General features: G+C 38.9%; 1 long non-coding RNA gene and 1 pseudogene across 1 annotated transcript; one reads left to right on the forward strand and one right to left on the reverse strand.

Annotated features, from left to right (window-relative positions):
- Positions 1-1,376: 1,376 nt before the first annotated feature.
- On the forward strand, positions 1,377-20,242 carry LOC131799404 (uncharacterized; annotated as a pseudogene).
- Positions 4,573-5,681, reverse strand: LOC136279946 (uncharacterized). Its single transcript, XR_010717077.1, has 3 exons — positions 5,559-5,681; positions 4,898-5,177; positions 4,573-4,660 (listed from the first exon to the last, which is right to left on the reverse strand). It is a non-coding gene; the product is annotated as an uncharacterized lncRNA (long non-coding RNA).
- Positions 20,243-23,516: the final 3,274 nt, after the last annotated feature.

Below are 23,516 nucleotides of genomic sequence, written 5' to 3' on the forward strand. Positions count from 1 at the left end.
CCAGTGAGGACTTGTAGCTGTACGCTGTTTCCCATCCATCGTTTGTGCCTTACTCTCGGGCAATAAAAACCCGCTTTGTGTACTGATGCGGAAGACGTCCTGTTTATTATAATTGGTGCAAGTTTAATTTCTTTATCAAAAAGACAAAGGCGAATGGTACAAAGACTTAATAACAGTTTTTTTTGTCAATTATGAATTTACTTCACAATCATCTTCATAATCATCGTTTGGCCGAAGACTGCCACGCTTTCCATGCTGGAGCCCTCGTTTACTCAAATCTTGAGGCAACTCAAACCAAGTTGATTTCCTTCGAACTTTCTGTTTACATTTCCGGATTTTTATTTCAATACTTCAAGCTGTAGACATCTCAAAAATTCTGCATTCTAAAGGGGTTTTTTTTCGTTTATATACATATTTATATGTACATTTTTTTAAACAATTTTCCGTTCCATTGCTCTAACCTCTTTGCACTGACAGTTCATTAGTTACCAACGGTAGACAAAGAGAGCTAGCGGAGTGTCGCGGTAACATTCACTTTGCATGGTCAGGTAAATTATTGTGCTCTTCAAGACATTTCACCGAAATGATTAAGCTATGATGGCATGAAAATAAGATTGCAACCGAAAAGTAACTCGTGAGCTTCAAAGTACGATCAAAGTTTTTTGTACTGAAGACTCTTAAATTGGATTATTTAACCATGTCATTGTCCAAGCATTTTATGCTTTCACGGAATTTTAAGAAGCAATATATTTCTAACCGCAAGTAGCTTTTATATTTATAACGAAATCGGATTGAATACCGGGATCTCTGTCGTCCGGATAATGACAGAAGGAAGATAGATGAATTTAGTAATGATAAACTGTTCACACAAAGGGAAACGTGAAGCAACTGGTGGATGATTCATGCTAACCAGTAAGTATCTGCTTCTTAATCCATCCAAGGCATTAGGACCAGATCGAATCTTACCTAAAGATCTTAAACTGACACAGAGATCTCTTTTATCCAAGGCTTGTTTGAAGTCTTTAAAAAGAGCAAGGATTGTTGTAAGTTCCCCCAGCAGTGGAAAGAATCTTCAGTTATACCTATCTTTGAAAAGGGAATAGACTGGACCCTAGAAATTTTCGACCAATATCTTTGGTTAGTGTTCCAGGAAAACTACTGGAGAGGGTCGTATGCAAGTCTATAGATGATCATATTATTTCTAATGGTATCTTAACTAATAGACAATGGGGTTTTAGGAAAGGACACTCTATTGAAAGCCTTCTCCTCCATCTTATGAGTCAAGGTTGGAGTCTTATTCATCGATTTCTGCAAAGCTTTTGATTGCGTGGACCACATAATTCTTGCAGAAAAACTTACTCGGTGTATCGGGTGATATGTGGAGCTGGATCAATGATTATCTCACCAACCGTATGCAAAGGACTCAAGTTAACAATGTTAGATCAGGTCTAAGACCTGTTAGAGTTGGAGTTCCTCAAGGATCTTTGCTTGGCCCTAGACTGTTTGCTACTTATGTTAATGACCTACTGGATCACGTGACCATCGGGGAATTATATATGTATGCAAACGATACAACAATTTATGTTATAGGGAATTCTGTTGAGGATATTGTCATAATTTTACAAGAAGTCTTAGACCAGGTTAATTCCTGGACACTTGAGAACAGACTGGTTGTCCACGAAGGTAAATCCGAAGCGATGACTTTGAGCATTAAGCCCTTCATAGGTCCTATGAAACCTCTGAAGTGGGGCGACAACGTCATTCGGTATGTATCCTCCTCTGTGTGCCTCAGAATTACAATCGATGACAAATTATCTTGGTCTCAGCATATCAAACTAACTCGTTGTTCATTTCACTTGAAAGTTAAAATGCTGAGATGTATAAGTTTTCTACACAAATCTATTTTATAAACTATTTACTTTAAGACTGTAATCCTAAGTGTTTTATATGGAATTGTGATATGGGGTCTGGCATCAAGCTTAAAAAACTAGAATTGATACATATTAGAGCTGCTAGACTGATATATAAGTTACTAAAATGTATGAAGGATGATGATACATTAGCAAGAGTTAGCCGAATTTGTCTATTTCACTATGCTCCGTATCACATTAACATAGCTGGGGACCTTGGTCTGATAAACATTATTTTCAGTTTGTCAAGAAACCATAACTTATTCCTTGTAATTATACTTTAGGCTGAGGAGTAGAAGCGGAAGAGAAATATTCATATCTCCGCGATTTGTCGAACCACAAGCATTTGAACCTTGGAGAATGGAGAAGACAGGCTTTCCGCATGGTGACTACAATTTGGTTCATTCTCGGACTTTCCGTCACCCGAGTGGTTTATGGCGGGAAATGCGGAGGTAATAGATCTTATTTACTCGCTCATTTTATTGCATCTTGTGAGTTCTACGAAATGTGACCATATTTTGGGTTATCTTTAGGTTGGTTACGAAAACATCTCTAGACACTTTACAAATGAGAGCGATCTGAATTTTAAATCAATTCAACATTTCTGTGCATGGTTGTTTGGTTACACGGTATGTTTCACCACACAACATTTGGATAATAACATTAGAAGGGAAAGGATATATCATGCAGCATTTTTTCGTTTAAAAAAACAAAATGAGGTTTTATATTCCATTGAAACAGCGTGAGTAGTTTGAGGATGAATTAAACACTTGACCACGTGAAACTTGAACATAATTCACCAGCTGTCTTTCAAAGTTCAGAGAGAAACTAATCGCTGTGAATGATGTTTTTACGTTCTACCTGGCTCTTATATCCCAAATGAAATATAGCCTTGAGCTTAATTTTCTTTTCGAGGGCGATGAAGTGGGAAAGGGGTCTGGCGGGCTCGCGAAAAAGGCTACCGGTGGTTAGGAGGAAAGACCTTTAATTTGTAAATTCTCTGCTTATGCATGAGACCGCAACCACTAGCTTGAGCGTGTGCTTAAGTTAAAGTTTAAGTCAACGGGATCACTTAATATTCCCTCTTTTAATCCATCCGCCATAGTAATCTGATTATTCGCCGCTCTCTTGGCTCCTTGCTCACCTCCCCGCCCCCCCTAAAGAAGATGGATGGCTTTATTTTTAGTCGTAGATACACGAAGCGTAGCAACGATCATTGTTAGGGGTTAAAATATGCAAATTTGTCACTCACTCAGATGTCAACATACCTTGACCATGAATCGTCTGTACTTCTTTGGATGAATCTTTTTGAATTGTTCCTCATACATCGAACACCAGTACAACAGACATTTATGTAATAGCTAGGTTCAAAATACAACTGATGGGAGACAACTTTAAAGGAGCAATCGCCTGCGCCACCAACATCTAAATATTCTCAAGCCATGTTGAGCTGATCGAGATTGTAACAATTCATTAAGATTGTTTGGATTAATTCCCTGAGTAACAGGTCCCGGGTTTAACTCGATATCACCTGAAGTAAGTAACGTTGCCCTTGAAACAAAATACTTGTGGTTTCGTTTCTTACATTTAATTGTATGACATTGAACAACATGTACAAATTCATCACGAAAAACACAACTGACACTTCACATGTCTTTTTATCCTTTGCAGTTCTTAAACCATAAACATAATCAATAGCAAAATACAACCTTGAACCTTTTGCACTTATGAGTGATTCCAACTCGTTTACTTTCACGCACTCTGGTTTTAAGATAATTATGGTAATCAAACGATAAAATCGTTTTCATCGCTGACGAATGTGGTACACTATGCACCATATGAGACCTTTCATACCTCTTTATTGCTTTACTCTTGTACAATAGTTCGATATTTTCTTCTACTGTAATCTCGATGGTTTAATTTCCCTGTATGATTTCTGTTACCATCAGATAAGTTTTCTTACTGCCTTTCGTTCTGCTTAGCCACTACAGTGTTGTGGTTGGATATAATGGACTGATCAGTTGAGCTACTGATGTCTCTAGCAGCTTTGTTTAACCTTAGGTTTGATTCATGCTTTTGCTGATACGAGTGCTCATAGGTTCCCCCATAAGTTCGATCAAAATTTCGCTCGTTAGATTCACTCGTTAAAGACTCACTATTTATACACACCTTGTGAGCTTGGAGGATCAATGACTCTACGCATTCAGCGTCTACTCTCAAAGTCACACCTTCAGTCTTTTAAACAGCTTTGACTAGCTTGAACATGTGCTAACTGCGACGAGTATTAATCGAAACTTCCTCCAAGAAAAGTCGAATTATATTTCAACAGTACGGGCCATAACCATTTCTGGATATCGGTTTCGAGCTTTGTGATTGGGTGAGATCAAAACCAAAACAAAGCAAATTTGGCCGAGAGGTGCTGGAAACAAGAAGAAGCTGATTTTTTTGTTGTTGTGGCGGCCATGTTGTAATGCGGTAGTAAGCTGAAACAAAATTCACTAACAAGGACTGGACGTAAGATACCATTAAAAATATTCGTTTATTTCAAACATTCAACATGCATGTTCTCGACATTCTCGCATTCTGGAAGAGTAAAGCGGATTCTTTCTAGCACAAATTCTTTGTAACGCGGTAGCCCTTCCACCAAGAGCGTCACAGGAATAAAAGCTCCTCCGCCAGCCTGTTTGTATCTGGAAAACGTCTGGGTAGAGCTTGGCCTCGATGTTACTGTCCGTTCTCCGTTGATTTCCCTATTTTGGGTTACGAGAAAACCAATTAAATAAGGTTGAACCAAATAACGCGCACTGATAACAATTGGGACGAGTGAGGTGTGAGATCGCGGAATCGGGACAATTTCATTTCTCTCCAGTATAGGTCGAGGAAAGACAATATCTTGCTTCTCTCCGATTTTTAAATAGACATTATCAATTTCAGTCCATCAAGCCTTTACGAAAAAGTAACAGTAAAGCAAGAAAACAGTGACTTACCCTTCAATTCCTGGTTATTTTGCCACATCGAAGCAAAGCATGCAGCTGTATGTTTAGAAAGTGCTGAACCGTGCCGATCTGCTGCCCTTTGACATCTCCTAAAGTGTATGTCTTTCTCTGCGATTTGCTGAAAATCTGGACTTCTCGTAGAGCCTCTGGAATGCGTTCCATTTCTCGTGGAAGAAGACAAGCCAGTGCATGCGAGTCATACGTGTTGTCGTCTTCACTTTGAATAACAAGCAGTGTTCTACGTGGAGCTTTGATCTTGAAATTATGATACCTGGAAAATAAACGCCAATAAATACGTGAGTGGGATAAAATAAAATCAAGTAGTCACAATCTATATTAAGACGAATACACATGATCGAATTCAATGAAAGAGAATCATACAAGGTATTTTGCGCGCTATTGATCGATTCGCGGGAGAATTTAGGTCTCAGAACACTACAAATTCGGTCCTACAGCTTTTAGTCAGCAATAAAATGTCCTTTACAATTACCCTTTGATTTGAACACCCTGTATAGAGAGTTTGTTTAGGTAATCACTGCAAAATGTGAAAGCACGAGCGGTGTTTCTAAACGAGTTTCACATTTACAGACAAGTCCCTTATGGTTTTAGACGAAAATTTCACTCTCATCAGTTCGTGTAGTTAAACTCCAACCTTTGTTTCCGGAATGCTGTAATAGAGACACTTCGGCAAGGCTTTCCACCAATGCGATTTCTTTATTTTCATCTTCATGCCGCTCTTATCGCACATTTCCCGGATACGATACCTGAAGATGTGAGAGCTCAGTGAACGAATACCTCTTTGTTTTATGTTTGCCTGAAGGAGAACTTACTCGCTGAATAATCACGTTTATGTGTTAGATCCGTGGTTTCCTGAAATTATTTTTTAGTGTGCATTCGCCTTGGCTGAATGAATCTCTCTGATGTCAAGATCGACATTGATTCGAAATTTCATCACTGACCCTGGTCCGTGGCAGATTTGTGCCACAAAGACGAAAAAGTGTCTCGGGATTCTGAATGTGTTCATCCATGCTGTTGGCTTGATCTGAAATTCACAATGTAGGCTTATAAAGGTCCGATAAATAATTGCCCTTTTACTTTAAATTGGCCGGCCACAATGTATGGTTAAAATTTATGGTTTGCACGATACTCCGATGGATCTGAACAAAGGAATCCGTCTGGTAGTTTGCACACTAACAGACTTTCAACGTTCGTGCACTCGATTGGAATTTTGACAAATTGGAAGCAAATTTATTCTATCTTTTTAAAAGATTTTTTTAAGGAATAAAAAAAAATGTTGCATACCTGAAAACCTCAACTAAAGAGAGGTTATTCCTCGATCGAGCCCTTCGCAACATGGACCTCCACCCGACTTTTCATCTGAATTTTTCCTTCTCGTCATCGCGACCACCATCAGTTCTTTGCTTGTTGTGTGTAATTGCTTGTCTTTTGTAATTTTGCAAGGTTTCATGGGATATGGGTAGGGAACTAAGTCGCTAGGGCTCGAATAAAGTATTGAGTGAGTTTCCTCGATGTCCCACTACGACATCCATGTTGGTGACGTCATCAAGTATCCGGAAATGGTTATGACCCGGATTGTTCAACGTCGCGGCATTTACTTCGGAAAATCGATAGACGCGTTGCAGTATTATTTCGGAAAAATCGATACCGATGGGTCTGCTGTTGATATGTCTCACCAGGGTACATGGGCTGATGCACTTGCTATACTTGCATTAAACTTGACAATCTACGTTATAGAATCTGATCCAGGGTTTTCATCGGTTACAAATATCAGTCCACTGTGCTCAGAAACTGATACTACTGTTAGAAATGTTGGACATGAAACACAATATGTTTTAACTGTTCCATCCAGTGAAGGAATACATGAAGGAATACATTACAAGAAGGCGAAGAAATAATGATTTCAGAAATAAGCCGCAAAACAGAGCTCTGCAAGCTAAAAGATCAGAAAATATTGAAAAAACAGGAGAATCTCAAAGGCGGGCATTTAATTTAGCAAACGCAAAGAATTAAATCCTGATCATATCAGAGAACTAAATAGGCAGGCATTTGCCAATAGTAAAAAGAGTAACCATCAGCATGAACGAGAAGTGAACAAAATGCACAGAATAGAAAGAGATCCTTTATGTCTGGGTTGAACTCAAGTGGACCATGACCTGCCTAAGCCAGCTACTGAAAGACCACTTCGTATAGCAGTTGATGAAATACACGAATTTAAATGTCAAGATTCTACACAAAAGATGCAAACAATGACAAAATTCATTTAAACTTTTCACGATAACATCTAGTGTGGTCCTGAATATGTATGTACTTGCTATGATTATTTATGGATCGGTCATCTGTCAGAAATTGTGAAGCAAACATATGTCCTAAATGTTCCGAAACTTTGCTTGAAGCATGTATAACTACCACTGCTAGTACAGAGAATACGAAATTGATTTGCTCTACTTGCCAGTCAAACCTAAGTAATGGGAAGCTACTAGTCTGTTCTAAAACAAAAAAAATGGAATTCTCTGTGAAACCACAATGTTTAAAATTGACACCTTTAGAAGAAAGATTAATTTCTCCACCTATTCTATTTATGCAAATACGTGAACTCCCCCAGAGGTGGACAATTATCTATTCATGGCAATGTTGTAAATGTACCAGCTGATGCAAATTCAACTGTTAGCACTTAAGCAAAACCAATCAATGAATCACAAACTATCCCCTTCAAACTTGTAATTCAAAGGTTGAATTACAAGCATCATTATCAATTTCAGAATGTTGGATCAAGAAAAGTGTTAAAAGCAGTAAAATACCTCGTTAAGGCAAGTGATTGTTTCAAAATGAGCATATAGAACTTCAGGAAAATTGGCTTGATAATCCGGATACTAGAGCTAATGATGCTCTTGCAAATCAAAGTAAGAAATAGAAAGAATTCCTCAGTAATCCACGCTCAAGCACCGGTAATGCTCAAATACATTCAATTGATCCTATACCTAAAATTACTATTTCTGAAGCTACTCAAAGACATGATAATTACACCGAACAATTGATCACTGACTGTAATAACAATTGCAATGATGGATGGTGTGAAGTCGAGGAGAGAACTACAGGTGTCACAGATACTCTTCCTTCTTAATGAAGAAATCCTCGAAACCACCTCACCTTAAAATAACACAAAAACCTTTCCACAAACTCTATCTTACTCCTCCTCATTCACCTCCCCAAGATCTCCTACGAAACATACCGGAGGGGTTCTGACCATTCAAACAACATCAATCCAGCAGTTCAAAGTAATTCTAAAGAGTTTCAATGCTATCCGAGAGTTACCCATTAGCTGCCTATGTTTAGCTGTAAAAGTGTATGTTTTTTTTAAGAGGAATTTTAAAAATCTTCAAAACCCACTCATACATGCAATGTATCCACGACTTATTTACAGTCTCCTTTGAGAAAACAATCAATTAAGCGATTCGTGTTCGAGAAATGAGGCCATCTTTGAAGCTTAAAAACTTCAAGAGGGGGACGTTGGAGTCTATTAGAAGCCGCAAAACCGTAGGAAAAAATCATCCAAAAACCGCAAAAATCCGATCAAAACCGAAAACCGCATGCAAAAAAAGTTCGATTTAGACCGGAAACCGCATGACAAGAGGAGCGTGCATATCGAAGAGGAATCGAAACCCAAATACGAAAAACCGAAAACCATATCGGATTTCCGGAAACCAACTGCTGCAAAACGGAAAATCCTCAAACCGAAATAAACACCGAAACGAAAAAAGTGTTTCAAGTTATTAAGCACAAGAACCGAAAAACCGATCTCAAAAATAACCAAACCGAAAATCCCAATGCCCCCTCCTCCTTTAAATTGTTTTGTAGCCATGAAATCACGAGTTATGCAAATTCAATTAACCACTGTCAATTTATTTCGTTTGAGTGAGTGAAAGGAAGCAGCGGCGTCTCTGTTGGTCTCTTTAGTCTGTGTAAAGGCTTTTTCGTGTTTAACTGTTCTTTTTTCCGACCTTTTACCGTGTGGGAAAATTGGCCACTAGAAGAGCCAGAGTGACACGAATGACATAAAGAGGATGAGGGAACAGCTGCCGCTTGTTGTTTGTCACGCAACATGTCCTTACACACAAATTCTGTCAGTGCAAATTAGACGAGCATTAATAAGCGCTCGTGGCTTATTATATTGCCCAAAATGTTTCTTATTTTCCCGTTTCAGAGGAATTAAAATCGAAGGCAATAAGGCAGTATTAAGTCAAAAAAAAAAATTATGGTTAAACTTAGGAGGTTAACATGGTGTACAGAAGAACGAAAAGTTGGGCTTAGCAAAAGTCACTTTAGAAAAAGAAATTTCGATATTTCTATCAACTGCAAGTTAAAAGTAATATTCAGTCAAAATTGTTTGTTTAATCTTTGTGTGCAGATGTTTTTCAGGATTTATCCGAATCCTACTGTCCCGCAAAGTACGTCGATGTCTGTTGTCCGTTAGCAACTCAGATAAGCAGGGGAAAACCATTTTGTATGGAACCTCAAAATTCCTCAGCTTATAAGGCGGGATTTTTCTTCAGCAAACATTCGATGAAAGTTGAACCCTGTCCTGATGGTAAGTTGGTAGTTCCCTGATGATATATATGATCATTTTGCCATCCCAGAAGTGAAAAGTCGCAACAACAACTCTCGGATGTTTGTTATAATGAAATATAGTCAGCAGCTACATAGTAATGTCCAAACGGGGAAAATTAAAGAAAATAGTGGTTTCTTTCACAGTCAATGGATAAGATCTATCTATCATCAATATCCTAAGTGCGCTCATGGAATGGTTGGTAAAGTGGGAAGGGGGAGGAGGTAGGGGGAACTACTACCCATTCATTCTCTTAAATGAAATCAACACGATGTTGTCACAACTTGCAAAGCAATGCCATTGGAATATATCAGCAGATAGCTCCATTGCAGATGAGAAATACGTGTTATCAAGGAAAAACATGGCGGTTAACTGAGAAAATATTTCTACCAGGCTGGATATTTTTTTTAAGGATCCGAAGACGCTTACCGTTTTGTAACGAACTTCAGGCCGAGATCAAAACTTGTATATTTTATCGCTGTCGTCTCGGCTGATTTCTGCAGACTGATTTAGGTAGGCCTTTGCATTGTGACACTCGCAGAACTAAATTGGTAAATGAAGGATTTACAAGAATTCCTGCTTGTGTAGTTACATATTATTTCATATGTTTAGATAGAAAACAATTTTTTTCCTCTCGTACCCCGCTGTTACGGATTCTCGTTATTGCAGACACTAAATCTCCCCCTTCGCCCCCTCCCCCCACCACCTTCTTCTCCTGGATGAATTAGATGTAGAAGAGGCAGCGCAATTGTTTACATGATCTCATGAAAAGGATGAATTTCACCCTCAGCAAAAACGCAATTAAGGCGAAAAGTCACCTGTCGGCTTGAAGTTAGAATCTACCGTAACATTGAGGAAATATTGACTTTATGAATATTTTCAGGCTTCTATTGTCCTCAGGATCAAGTCTGTATCAAACCATGTCCACAGGGAACATACTGTGTTAGAGATAAACTAGTTAACGCCACAGTAAGTTTTTTATGATCTTATTCACGACCGAGTGAGTGGAACGGTGCTTTTATGGTTGGTGCGTTGGACTCTGGGTCGAGAAGTTCGACACTGGCTGGGTCTTTGGGCAAAACAGTTTAATTTTACAGTGTCCTTACCACCCAGGAGTGTTATTGGCTGACGGCCAATTTACTTGAGCTAAAATCACTTTTCAGATGGAGACCTAAACAATTTCGACTTCCCCTAACACGTGGGTGGATCCTGGAGTTAACTGTGGAGGGGAGGGGGGGAGGGATTGTGGGGGAAGGAGCTCGTTAAAGTGATCTTGCAAGAACTACAATTCTAATGAGGTTTGAGTCTGATAACACACTTTGGCCAAAGTTTTATGAAACCAGTGTCACTTTATATGTTTTCAATTATTGATTTACGCTTCTAAATGCTCTGTTCTATGTGACGATCTTTATGATGTCATATCTTTAATGGCAGAGCCCGTGGTGCGCTCAGCTCATGATGAAAACATTCATCTTATTTTCTAGAAAAAATCGCCTTTACTGTGCCTCGAGAGTGGAAAATGCTGCAATACTTCTCAGTCTCCTCCTATCTGTGATTCTCATGCAGCTTCTAAGTATATTTGCCCTGGAGCCAAGCTCCCAGTTCCCTGTCATCCAGGCAACTATTGCCCAAACGTCACCATTCAAAAGACGTGTCCAAGTGGACATTTCTGTCGGAAGGGAAGCATGGAACCACAACGCTGTCCGGTATAAGTAATTAGTCTTGTTACACATATTTGGTAATAGTCACAATATTGTTATTCGATAGTGCACATCCGAAGACATCTCTTAAGTGGTAATAGCCGTTAAAGACAGATGCGAGAGAAACGGGATTTTTAAGGCTATTTGGCCATGGGAAATCCAAGTTCAAAACTATGGAAATTGTAAATGTTTATGGAAATACTATAATCTAAGAATTAATTCGGCTTATTTTTACTCCGTACTTCAAATATGAATATCAATAGCAAATGATAAAACTGCAAAGAATACTAAATAATGCTCATAAAATGCATCCTTTTCATGAATGCTGTGCATTATAAGAATTTAGTTCATTTACGGGGAAGAAATTGATGCAACTCGATTTAAGGAGGAACAAATTTGTGCCTTCCGTGACTTTACAGGTTGACTATTTCACGGCGCCAAACCCCTTTCTAAGTGAAGCTGTCTTTGGTAAGATTGGTTCGGGGCAGTGAGTAGCTAATTTTGTTTTCCACGTTGAAGCTGCAATACTTATCCCAGTCGCTTTTGCATCTACGTTAAGTGCAAATCAAGTATGGGAATATCAATTCATCTTATATCGTTCATTTGCATTTCGTGGCAGAAACATGTGGAAGATGCCATCCCTGTTGTTGCATGCACAACTCCTTGTGGAGCGTAGTCTTATTTTGGTCTATTTTCAGATTCTCTCCATATGCAAGAAAGGGTCTTCATTTCCTATCAGCGCCCCTGGTGGTGTTTTACTCATCTTAGCAATATTGCTGGTAATGCTGTTGCTTTTGCACTGTTTCAACCACGAAGAAAAACTTATAGAATGGTTTGAACGTTATGTAACAAAGAGACTCTTCCCAAAGCGGAGTTTAAGAATGCAAGAGAGTATCAGGAGGAACACTTTGGATAAATACCGAGAGGAGGCGGAGCCCAAGACACAAACCAGCACCATTCGTTTTCAAAACCTTAGCCTCTCTCTTAAAAAGGTAAATATCTGGTTGCGCAGTGGAAAAGGAGAGAAAGAGGCCTTTTGTTATCAATCTCAAAGTAACGGTCAATCTCGTGTAAGAATATTCGCCGAAGAGTATTTTTCTTACTACCGAGTCCGGAGACTTTATTTAGTTACGTACTATCGACAGCCAAAATAAAATTGTGGTTAGTGTTACTGCTACTGCCACTGTTATTATAATAATACATATGATACTAATAATAATAATAATAATAATAATAATAATAGTGATAATTAATGGCATTGATGATGAAAATAATAACAATAATAATAATTGAAATGATATCATCTTCATCTTGTTATTCGTATCATTCATTACTTTTTTTTGTTTACTTTTGGCGCCGAAGTACTGCAGGGGAGCTTGTTGACACTTAGACAAAATTCGGCGCGAAAGTGCGCCACGGAAAATAAAAACCAATTCATGGCATATATTTCGAAGGACTCTAAGTTAAAGTAAGATTTTCTGCATGCGTTGGAGAGTAAAGGAAGAATTTATGCTCTGAACATATTTCAATTGGAGCTTTAGTGAAAGGAGAAAACTAAAGAATCAGTCAGAGCTTACTTCTACAAATATTTGATACCACACACATTGTAAGTAACAGAATTTTTATGTAGTTATGCTTTGTGTGTTGTTTTCTTCATTTAACAGACTAAGGTAGCCATTCTTCAAGGCGTGTCCGGTCAACTCCTACCTGGGGAAGTAACTGCGGTAATGGGTCCCTCGGGATCCGGCAAAACAACGTTTCTCAACACCCCTAGTGGAAAAGCCTATTATGGGGTTGGTTTTCCATTTGAAATAAGTGTAACAAAAATACTCTCATCGGAGCTTAAAATTCGAGTGAATTGTGCCAATTATTGACTTCAGCATTTCTGAGCTCAAGGGTGTGATCAGTCCCTGGATGCTGTAGAAGTTGATGCATTCCTAGGTGCTACCAGGGCTTCACTTTCCCTTGGTGTCGAAAACTGAAAATGGTCTGATAGTATTAAAGTGGCCATTAGCAATATAAAAGATGGCTGGATGGTTAGTTCTTTGTAGGAGCCTTCAGCTAGTAGAATCCGATATAGGAAAACTAAAATATTTCCATCATTTAAATAGAAAATATGTCGTTGAAAACCTGCGAAAAATACTATTTTAGGCTTTTTTCTTGCTATTTTTTGTAGTTGCGACTAATATTTTCAATACCACAACTAGAAAATATACGACAATGCTATCTTTACTTATGACAAGCATGTTCAACTAAACCTGGGTGTAAACCTATTGTGACCTCATGAGCGTGAAAGTAATTGACTTGATGAACAGAATTGAGATTGAAGAGAGATCTGGTAAAACGATGCAACATACTCTTAGAAAGCATTAGGGTTGACTTATTTGAACAAAATTTCAAGCCCGCTTACTGCAGTTTCTTATTTCTGTTTCCAGAAACGCGCCGGTAGTCTATTCATCAACAACAACTTTGTATACGATCTGGGCGTTTTCAGAAACATCACGGGATTTGTTCCACAGGTTAGTTTTGCGTCAGAAATAAGGAAGCAACTGCTTAGTTTTTTCTATTGGTGTAATATCGGTGTCGTTCAAGAGGGCCACCGCCGCGCCCTTCGCCCAGAGACGGTTAAAGTTCTTCATAATAAAATGCTTGGGACAATTCAAGTTATTGATGCAGTGTTTGAAATTAGACTTAAACAGAATATGACTTACAGAATATATAAGAAGGAAACTTCTGTGTCAGGCAACCTAAGGAATTAGTCCTGTACTCATCCACATTATATGCTTCTGCTCAACTTGTACTGTTTTTTTTCAGGAAGATATCATGCACAGAACACTAACAGTGAAGGAGGTGTTGATTTATCAAGCAAATCTAAGATTGCCATCCTCGATTTCCAAAGACGAAAAGGAAAAAAGAGTCAACGAGGTATGTCACCGATTAAAATCTTTTATTGTACTGGAACTGAGTAATGGTGATGAGGGACCTGTAGGTAAGCTCGTTCTACATCACTCACTTTACCATAAAATTAAATAGTAAAATTGAAACAGTAAAATTGACCCATTTGGTTCGGCAGGTCTTGGATCTTCTTGATTTGGCGCATGTCAAGAATACAAAGATTGGAGACGAGGTATGGGCTTTCTCAAGAGAAAAACGCTTGCCAGTGTGAGGACCAACTCTTGAGTATGCAGTATATTATCATGACACCATTACAAAAAAATTACTGTGCCAGCAACTGGCCCTTGAAAACTGCGTCTCAGCTTCACAGCTTCGAATTCGTATAGCTTCTATCTATTGCCATTTCGAGTTTTACGTGTAGATATGTGTCATTAGGGCACAACAAGGAAAAATATCATGAGTCGTTGCCATAGGTCCCCAGTGTCCCATTTATACCACCATAGTCGCCTGATTATGCATTCTAAGGCTTTGACATTAAGGTGCTTCCATTCTGGATTCATTGAACTCTACATTTCCTTTGTTACTTCTCTTGTAGCGGACTGGACAGTACTTCAAGTTTGATGGTCGTGGATGCGCTGAAGGGCCGTAGCTGAAAAAAGAAACTGACAATTGTTTGCGTCATTCATCAGCCAAGATACGAAATATTCAGTAAGTCTGGACTGCAAATTGCACCAAGTTTTTTTTTTTTACTCTGATTTGTTTGCCGTCTCAAAACGTAGACGGAAATAACTTTTTGATTCTAATATTTGATGAGAGTAGAAACAGAAGCAGTGAAACGATTTTTCGGGTATAATATGTTTCTCAATTTGCAAAATTCATACAACCCAAAATTTATAATTCAACCCCTCTTTCTGGTTGTCATGTTCCATTTTTTATTATTTTTTTTTGTAGGTAAATTCCACAAAGTTCTCTTTCTTGCGCCCGGTGGACGAACCGTCTTCCTAGGAAGTGTACCAGAGGCAGAAAACTACTTTGAAATGCTTGGATTTCAAATACCTGAGAAAGTGAACCCAGCAGATTTTTACATGGATGTTATTGGCGGATTGTGGAAGGGCTCTGATGAATCAACTAGTACTTTACCCGAGCGTTGGGAGCAGTATGCTGCTGGAAATAACGCGGGCGCTGAAAACACTGACTGTGCTGATGGGAGCCGGGCAGATCCAGATGACGGGATAGAGCAATTATCTTTTACATCTTCTCCGAAACTGTTCAAGAGAAACCCAAATAAAGGTAATCAGTGATTTCCAAAGGTATTAAAAGTCTGTTCCCCGCGATCAATGATAATTGATATTAATCGATGTTTGTCAGTCAGTTTGTATGCAAATATCTGCCGATCGATTAGGAGTCGTCAATCGCAATTAGAAATCTCTCATTTAAAGCTGTTTCTACTGTCAAAGATTCTTCGCATTCGCAACGATATCTTGCGGTCTATGCTTCTACCTCTTAATGGAGAGTTTACTTCAGAGTTGAGTTGACTTCAGTTGTTAATTGCTTGTATTAAGGAAGGATCCAAACAGAAAAGAACGAATACATGGAATGAAAACTAAATTACAGTGGGAAATAGAAATCGCTTACAGTCGACATGTTGAAACGGGTTCCAATCCCGTTGAAGCCTAACTTTTTTCAGGCTTCTTTAGTGCAATCTCTTTAATTGCAACACAACTGCGAGGATCATTTTTTTTACTTCTGACTCGACATGTTGAAAGTTGATGAAGCCTTGCATCGACAAGATCTGCTTATTAAAATCGTGGTGGATTCATTGAGTCTGACTGGGCGCGCAGCTGCAACTTTGGGAGCTCACGCTACATTCTGTAGCTCGAATAGAAAATAGCCTGATGATGGACGTCAGCAGCTCGTTGAACGTTGCGGGCTATTCAAATTCCAATGTCCCGCGTTTTCTAATGTTCAACTTCATATTCTATTTGACCTTCCTTCTCTTCAACGAGACCCACCCACAAGGTGATTGCCCTTTCAATTTCCATTTTCAGATCAAGACAAGCAGATGCCCAACTTCTTGATTCAGTTTATCACATTTCTTCGTCGTGAGATTCGACTGCAGTTTCGTTTGTCACGATCACTTCTTCTAGATCAGTTCTTGGTGTTACTTGCAGGGGGTACCCTAGGGGCCCTCAGGATGGAGGTTAGTTGACGTTCATGTAATCAGTGTTTAACGTTTTTCAAATAGGGATCACTACTGCTGGTGTGATACATCGCGCGCAAAATGGTTTTGACTGAGAGCACCGTTTTTGAAATCTTTCATGTATCTTAGTCTCAGAGAGATTTGTTGCTAAAAGATTACAGTACAACGCAGACAAGCGTTTTGTGGAAAGAAGCAAGGGTCCCAAAAGTCAAGATATTTTAAATAACTGTGATAGCCAAGTTGTCGTCAATAACTGAAAATTATCATGGCACCGATGCTTAGCTTTTCGCACAGGGCGAAATTTGTAAATTCTTCCTGTGCTAAAAAAAAAAATTCCAGAGTACTTTCCTACAATCTTTGTATTCTTTCTATCTTAAGTGACAATTCATCGAACTTGAAAATACCTTTTTTATTTCTATCACAGGCTCCCCTTGAAGAATTCTTCACTCTCGTCACCCTTAGCTCCTTAGCAATTTGTCTGACCGCCATGTTATCTGCGTTGAGATGTTTTGGTAGCACCAGGACAACTTTCTGGCGGTAAGGGGGGGAATTGCATTTCTTGATCTGTGTGAATAACGATTCAAAAAAGACGATCGACGATGACACTAGAGAAGAAAACGCAGAAGACGACGAAATGACGAGAAAAACGGACATTTAAACGACACGTTTTTTATGACAACGGCTACAAGGACGAGTACGAAAATTACTACAACAACGACGACGAAACGATTCGGAGGACGAAAACGACGGTGACGATTAAAACGGCAACAAAAACCGATGGCGTCGAAGACGAAGTGCGGTGACGAAGTCGTAAACGATAACGAAGACAGGTAAGAAGACGGCGGTTATGGATTCTTTCTTCTTCGATATTTGAGAAATTTTGCTAACTTCCTGGAGAAAAACCAATAATTGGAATTCCACGTTCCAAAGAAATAACGAGGAGACTAAATCGGACTCACTGGAACGTATCGACTTTCTTGGAAACGTTTCGGCTGAATCGCTCAGCCTTCATTAGGCCATTGGAGTGTCAGTTTATTCCTATTTGATATTCATTATCAACTTTACATTGCAGTGAAGCCGCAGCTGGTGTCAACAGGATAAGTTACTTTGTGGCTGGCAATGTCGCTCAGATTCCCATAATCGTCATCACTCCTGTTGTTTATTTGAGCCTGCTGTACTCACTGATTGCACCGAGAGGTAGAAATAGACGTCGTTTTATGTGATAGGCATAGGTTTTCATGGCTGTTGGAATAGCGCGTGCCTCTGTTTGTCTCTCCTATCAACCTGATAATCTTATAAGCCCCCTTTGTATTTTTTTCAACTTTTTCCCCTTTCGGCGTCTACAAATGTCTATAGTCGACCAAAGTAATAGTTTCCGTTAGTATGATACTTGACGTAAGGCCAGAAAGTCAGCGAATGTCAGGGTTGAGGCCGAACAGGTGCACAGCATGAGATAATAAACATTTCATGATATCTTGCGCACAGTTATACCTCCCTCAACCCCCCCTTTACCTTTCAAATTTAGATCAACGTGTCCGTTCTAATTTTTTTGAAAATTTATTTAAGTTCACACGGCAACCAGGTGGACAATCAGACATGGTTTGATGCTACTCTGGTTTACAGATTTAATGAATGTAACCGAAGAAGTTACAATTCATAGACCCAGTAGAGCCGTCGATCCAATTCACCCTTGAGCATGAAAAGGATAGACATTTGCCCTTTCTTGATTAAATGTGTCCAGAGGGGTTCAGGGTAATTTAGAGACAAGTGTCTACCGTAAACCTACCCACACCAACAAATACCTTGCTTTCGATTCTCACCACCCTATTTGCCATAAAAAGTCTGTAGCCAAAACTTTAGTTAGGAGGGCTAACTGTCTACCATCTTCACTCGATTCGAAGGCTGAGGAGAGGAAATATGTTTCCAATGTCCTAAAGGCAAATGGTTATACAAAAACCTTTCTCCGTAACTGCCAAAAACCAGTTACAACTAGTAACGCTCTTGATGAAAGGGAACCAGCGACTGGTTCTACTGTTATTCCTTACATTCAGGGTGTTACGGAACCCATCAAGAGAATTTTGAATAGCCACAACGTTAAAGTTGCTCAAAAACCTTTTCAGACTTTGGGACATATTTTCGCCAAACCTAAGGATCCTGTCACGAAAGAACAACGTACCGACGCCATTTATTCTGTTCCTTGCAATGACTGTGACAACGAATACATCGGACAGACCAAATATCAGTTTGGTACACGTTTAAAAGAGCACCAAAAAGCTGTTTTACTTTGCAAAAAGGAAAATTCAGCTTTATCGGAACACACGTCTAACTAACCATACAATTGGGTGGGATAATTCTAAAATTATCACCACTAATCGGCGTTACCACCAGCGCCTTTGTTTGGAGGCTTGGTACATTAACTCCGCCCACGCTCCTTTAAATCGTGACGATGGCGGTTCGCTTCCTGACGCCTATTTACACCTCGTCAGAAAAAAGGCCGCTAATTAGTGATCATATAAAAGGACCTCTTGTTGCAGCGTTTAGATCACCCCTGATGAAGGCACTAGACAGGAGTGTCGAAACGTTGGGTCTATGAATTGTAACGTCTTCGGTTAGATTCATTAAATCTGTAAACCAGAGTAGCATCAAACCATGTCTTTTTTGAAAATTCTTTTCTTAGCTTACTTCCGATTTCATTATGCCGCCACTCTTGGAGTTCAGTTCGCCTGCACTGGAGCGGGTTACTACATATCCGCTATCTTTAGCCCCAAGAACTCATAGATGGCATCTGTTACTTTTGCACTCATTTCCTCTCTTTTGGCAGGTAAACAAAGGAAAGGTTATCGTGACAAACAGTAATACGAGGGGGAAGTAGAAGAGGGATGAGACAATAGAGAACGGAACTTAAGAAAATTTGTATTGATGCGTCATGTTAATCAATTTGACTTCGCTGCTTTGAGTTATTGTACTATTGCTACCTTTGGGTTACTGGACATTACTTATCGCCTGAGGAAGAGGGTGGAGAATTATGGGGGATTTATAGTTAAGGAGGAGGGCGGAGGAGGGCGGAGGGCAGAGGGCGGAGGGAAGAATCAGTCGTCACCAATAAGGGGGAGGGGGGGGGGCAATTAAGAAAGTTGGTGAATAATGACCGGCCCTTACTGAAATAAGGGAAGCTTCTCGTCAACTCTGTCTCGAATATGACGAAATTCTGAAATAAAACCCAGTAGTTGATAATTACTTGCGCTAAAAGTTCAATTCTAGGACATCGTGTTGTTTCGGATTCGGTGTCTGAGTAAACAAAGTTTAGAGTGATAACTAGGTCATCCCATCGTAAAACAAGCCAAACGCGGCCTTTAAAAATTGTTTGTTGCGTACGTTTTTGGCACAGGCATAAATCCTTAAAATCTTAACAATTTTCCCACGTGATCGATTTGCGATTATGCATGAGTTAGTACTCCTACAGTGTAATATTTGCCAGGCGCGATCCTGGAACGATTTATTTAAATGTCAAGTTACTAAATAAATATTTTGCAATAGCAATTTCATGCTGCTGAGTGTTTCTTGCCCTCATCCTACTCTGCTGCCTGTTATCTTCGTAAATTGACACAATTCTACTTCTGTCTTGAACTGAATTCCCAGGCAGTTCTCCTACACTGTGTAAAATGGCAAAGAGGAAGCTCGTTCGAGTGATCTACAGTCTCTCCTACTCCCGCTGGTACCTGGAGGCACTGTTTGAAAAGGAGGCTATTCGTTACCCAGATGTCATGGCGTCAGATGTGCACAGGCTATCGACAAGGAATGGTTACACACTGGATAACTACAGCACTTGTGTAGCAGTCTTATTTGCCATGGGGTTTGCTTACCGAGTGCTGGCTTTGTTGCTTATGTTGTTTACAAATAGGGGGAAGCAACAGTAGCTGCATCTTTTCGTTAGAGAAATATGTAGTAAAGCATATTATTGTTAAACTAAAGCGTCGCTATAAATTAGATTACATTTTTGTGTTTGTGTCCTGTAATAGTAAACACAAGAAAAGGAATTAAACGAACGAGCTAACTTGTGCAAAAATTATTTTGTTGTCAGTTGGGAGCAATTATTTCTGTTTTGTTGATGTTTTTTTTTTTCGTGGGCGTGCTCGAAGGTGCCATATGTTTAACTTGTTAAGTGTCCTGCCAAGTGTCTGTTGGGATGTACACACAAGGCTTAAAATGACTACGCTTAGAGATTTAGAGGTCGCCTCTGTTAGATCAAAAATCAGAATCAGTATCGTCTAATTTATGCGCAAGAATGCCTAAACCTGTAAAAATTTAGGCAGACTGAAAAATTCCAAGTTTCATAGAAGCGTATAGGAACTTTATACTATCAAACATTCCTCAGTAGATGATTTATAACAAAATGCTCTCCCTACTCAAAGTAATGATCTCAGTTAACCTATGTTGTGTTGGCACATAATTTTGGATTGGTGTAAGGACCTTTATTTAGCATCTGATTTGAACTTTTCATGTTATGTTTGTTGTTCTCCGTGCAGTAGGTTTGAGTTGAGTGAACTGCAAGCCGTCTCGGTATAACAGTATAGTGATTATAAAACCGATAGCTAACGACTTCAAGAGTCCATATATACTTTGTACACCGCACACTAACGGAAGAACCTTTAATAATCATTGAATGAGTCCTTGTTAAATAAAATTGTGTTGTTGATTGTCTTCGTTACGTGATGCAGTAGGGTCTTTCTGGGGAAAGGGGGCTAACATAGTCCCAAGGATCCCCTCGCTCAGTTACGCCTTCGAAGCATTTCTTCTTGTTTGTAATCAAGACTCGTGTAATCGATCCTTTACGCATCGTTTAAGTGATGGCTATTTTTTTTGATAGACAACCAACATTGAAATAATCTTGTGATATCAAATTAAAGTACAATAAGGTTAATTTTTTTTACGGCACAGGCAAACGGGTATGGAAAGAAATATTTCTGATTCCAAGATCTCGAAGACTTTTTTACGTCTTAAAAGTCTGCTTTAAAGTCTACGGTATTTAAGAGATTTTTAAGGTCAATACATACTTTTTGCACTGCACAATTAACCCAGAGCCTTGATTAATCAGTGAATCAGTCTGTTTCACGTAAAATTGTGTAGTTTTTGCCGTTGTTACCTGATGCAGTAGCGTCTCTCCCGGAATTTTGCGGGGAGGAGACCCCCTATGAAAATTAAACTGAGAATCACGCCTTCTTTCTCGTCTGTAAGGAAGACTCTTATAATCCTTCACGCCTCCGCTAAGCGTTGTAATTGTGAGATCTCAGAGACTCAAAATTAATTTCAGAATTTTCTGTGCTCTCGCTGCGGGAACGTATTTTATTACACAATTTCCCCACGATTTTGTGGTCAAAAGAAGAAGATTGTGTTACTGAGAAATGTATCCGTGCAAAGCTAAATAACCATTTCTGTTTTGTTACCCAAAAGGTTCTTTTTCAAACTCGAATGGTCTATTGTAGTCATGAGTGGTCATTCCGATTATTTATCGACGTGGTTACGCATTCTTAACATTTTTCTACTAACTTGTCACTTTACACACATGTAAGCTGAAATGTAATGTAAACCTGGTAAAAACCTTTTGAGTGATACATCATTTTTTGCTTTATATAATATATTTATGCAATTTTCTTCCAGTTCTCCAAAGTGTGTACGTGTTTCGCAAAATTTTTTCATTTATTACGGTATTTACTTTTAAATTCAATTTTAACTTATGAGGAATACCTGTAAACTAGGAGGTGTGTCATTTCATCCAAGTCTTGAAGTGAACCACTCCATGTCGAATAGAATTATGATGTTTTTGATATTTGTGTTGTTGTTGTGTGATGCACTAACGTCTTTTAGGAAGGGGAGGCTAAGGATCCACCCTCTCAGTTACAACTTTGACGTAATCGTTTTTATTTGTAAATGCGACTCTGATAATCCTTTACAGAGGGTTTGAATGGGGGTCCTCATATCAACTGTCGATTAAAATTTCATTACTTTGTTATTAATTGCCCCGATCTTTGTAGGTTGTTGGTAAATCACAATTAATGATTAAAATGCAAGTGAAGGTTTCATATTGGTTAGCCAAATTCGTAGGCTGGATAGCGGTCACTCTAGAAATGAGCCCGCAAACTTACACAGCTATAAAGTAAATTTTATGACTGAAAATTTGTTAATTATTACACTGAATTTGACATTTAACCTTCTAAGCCAGAATGCTCTTCTTTCTGAAAACGAATATCGATAATGTTGGTTGTCGATTAGTATTTTCGTGTCCGTCGTAATCGTTAATTCTTTTTTGCATTTTGTCGGTCGTTAGTTAATATTTCCCCCTTTGTCGCTGGTCAATTGAACCCGATTCAGACCCTCTTTACGCATCATCAAAGTCATCGCTAACAAGTGATCGCTAACTTTTTAAAATAATCTTAATTTTCAAATAATTTTAGCAATAGCAAATTAGATGCGCAGGTGGGTTGTTGTTTTGAGACGCATCCTAACGGACAGAAATATTTCTGATTAAAAGATCTCGGAAACTGTGAGTCTAGTTGTTAATTTTTGCGATTCCTCGGTGTGAAAAAGGTTTTTTAATTACACAGTTTTTCCTTTTTATTGGGAAAAAGGAGAGGAATTATTCACAGGGAATTTATGATACGTTGGACCCAAATTAACACCTGTGCTGAAGCAGTTAAAATATTCTCTTCACGTTTCTTCCACGCACTCGGGTAATAACCACTCACTTTGTGTACAATGCGGAACATTTATTGTCTAATAGCTTCGTTCCTGTTTTGTGGACATTGACAGAAAGCAATCTTTAAGTAAACATCTCATCGTACAATTTATTTGCATGTACTTTAGCACAGCGATTGTCAATTAACCGGATGACTCCGGACTGGGCTGACATAGAGACATCCATTTAGGCAAATTGATCCATTAATTTGCTCACAACGCTGGTCAAATAATAGATATTAAGAGCCTTGCGGCAACTCAAACCAAAATTGGCTTCCTTTGAATTTTCTGCTTACATTCCGAGTAATTTTATTTCAATAACTCGAGGGGTAGGCATCTCGAAAGTTCTGCTTCGAAATATTTTTTCCTTACAATTTTCTGTTTCAGTGCTCTAACCCCATTGCACTGGACTATATTATTTAATGGGAGTCAACTGTGGCAAAACGTTGTTATAGGAGT

The sequence above is a fragment of the Pocillopora verrucosa genome, chromosome 3, assembly GCF_036669915.1.
Source record: "Pocillopora verrucosa isolate sample1 chromosome 3, ASM3666991v2, whole genome shotgun sequence".
Taxonomy (NCBI): domain Eukaryota; kingdom Metazoa; phylum Cnidaria; class Anthozoa; order Scleractinia; family Pocilloporidae; genus Pocillopora; species Pocillopora verrucosa.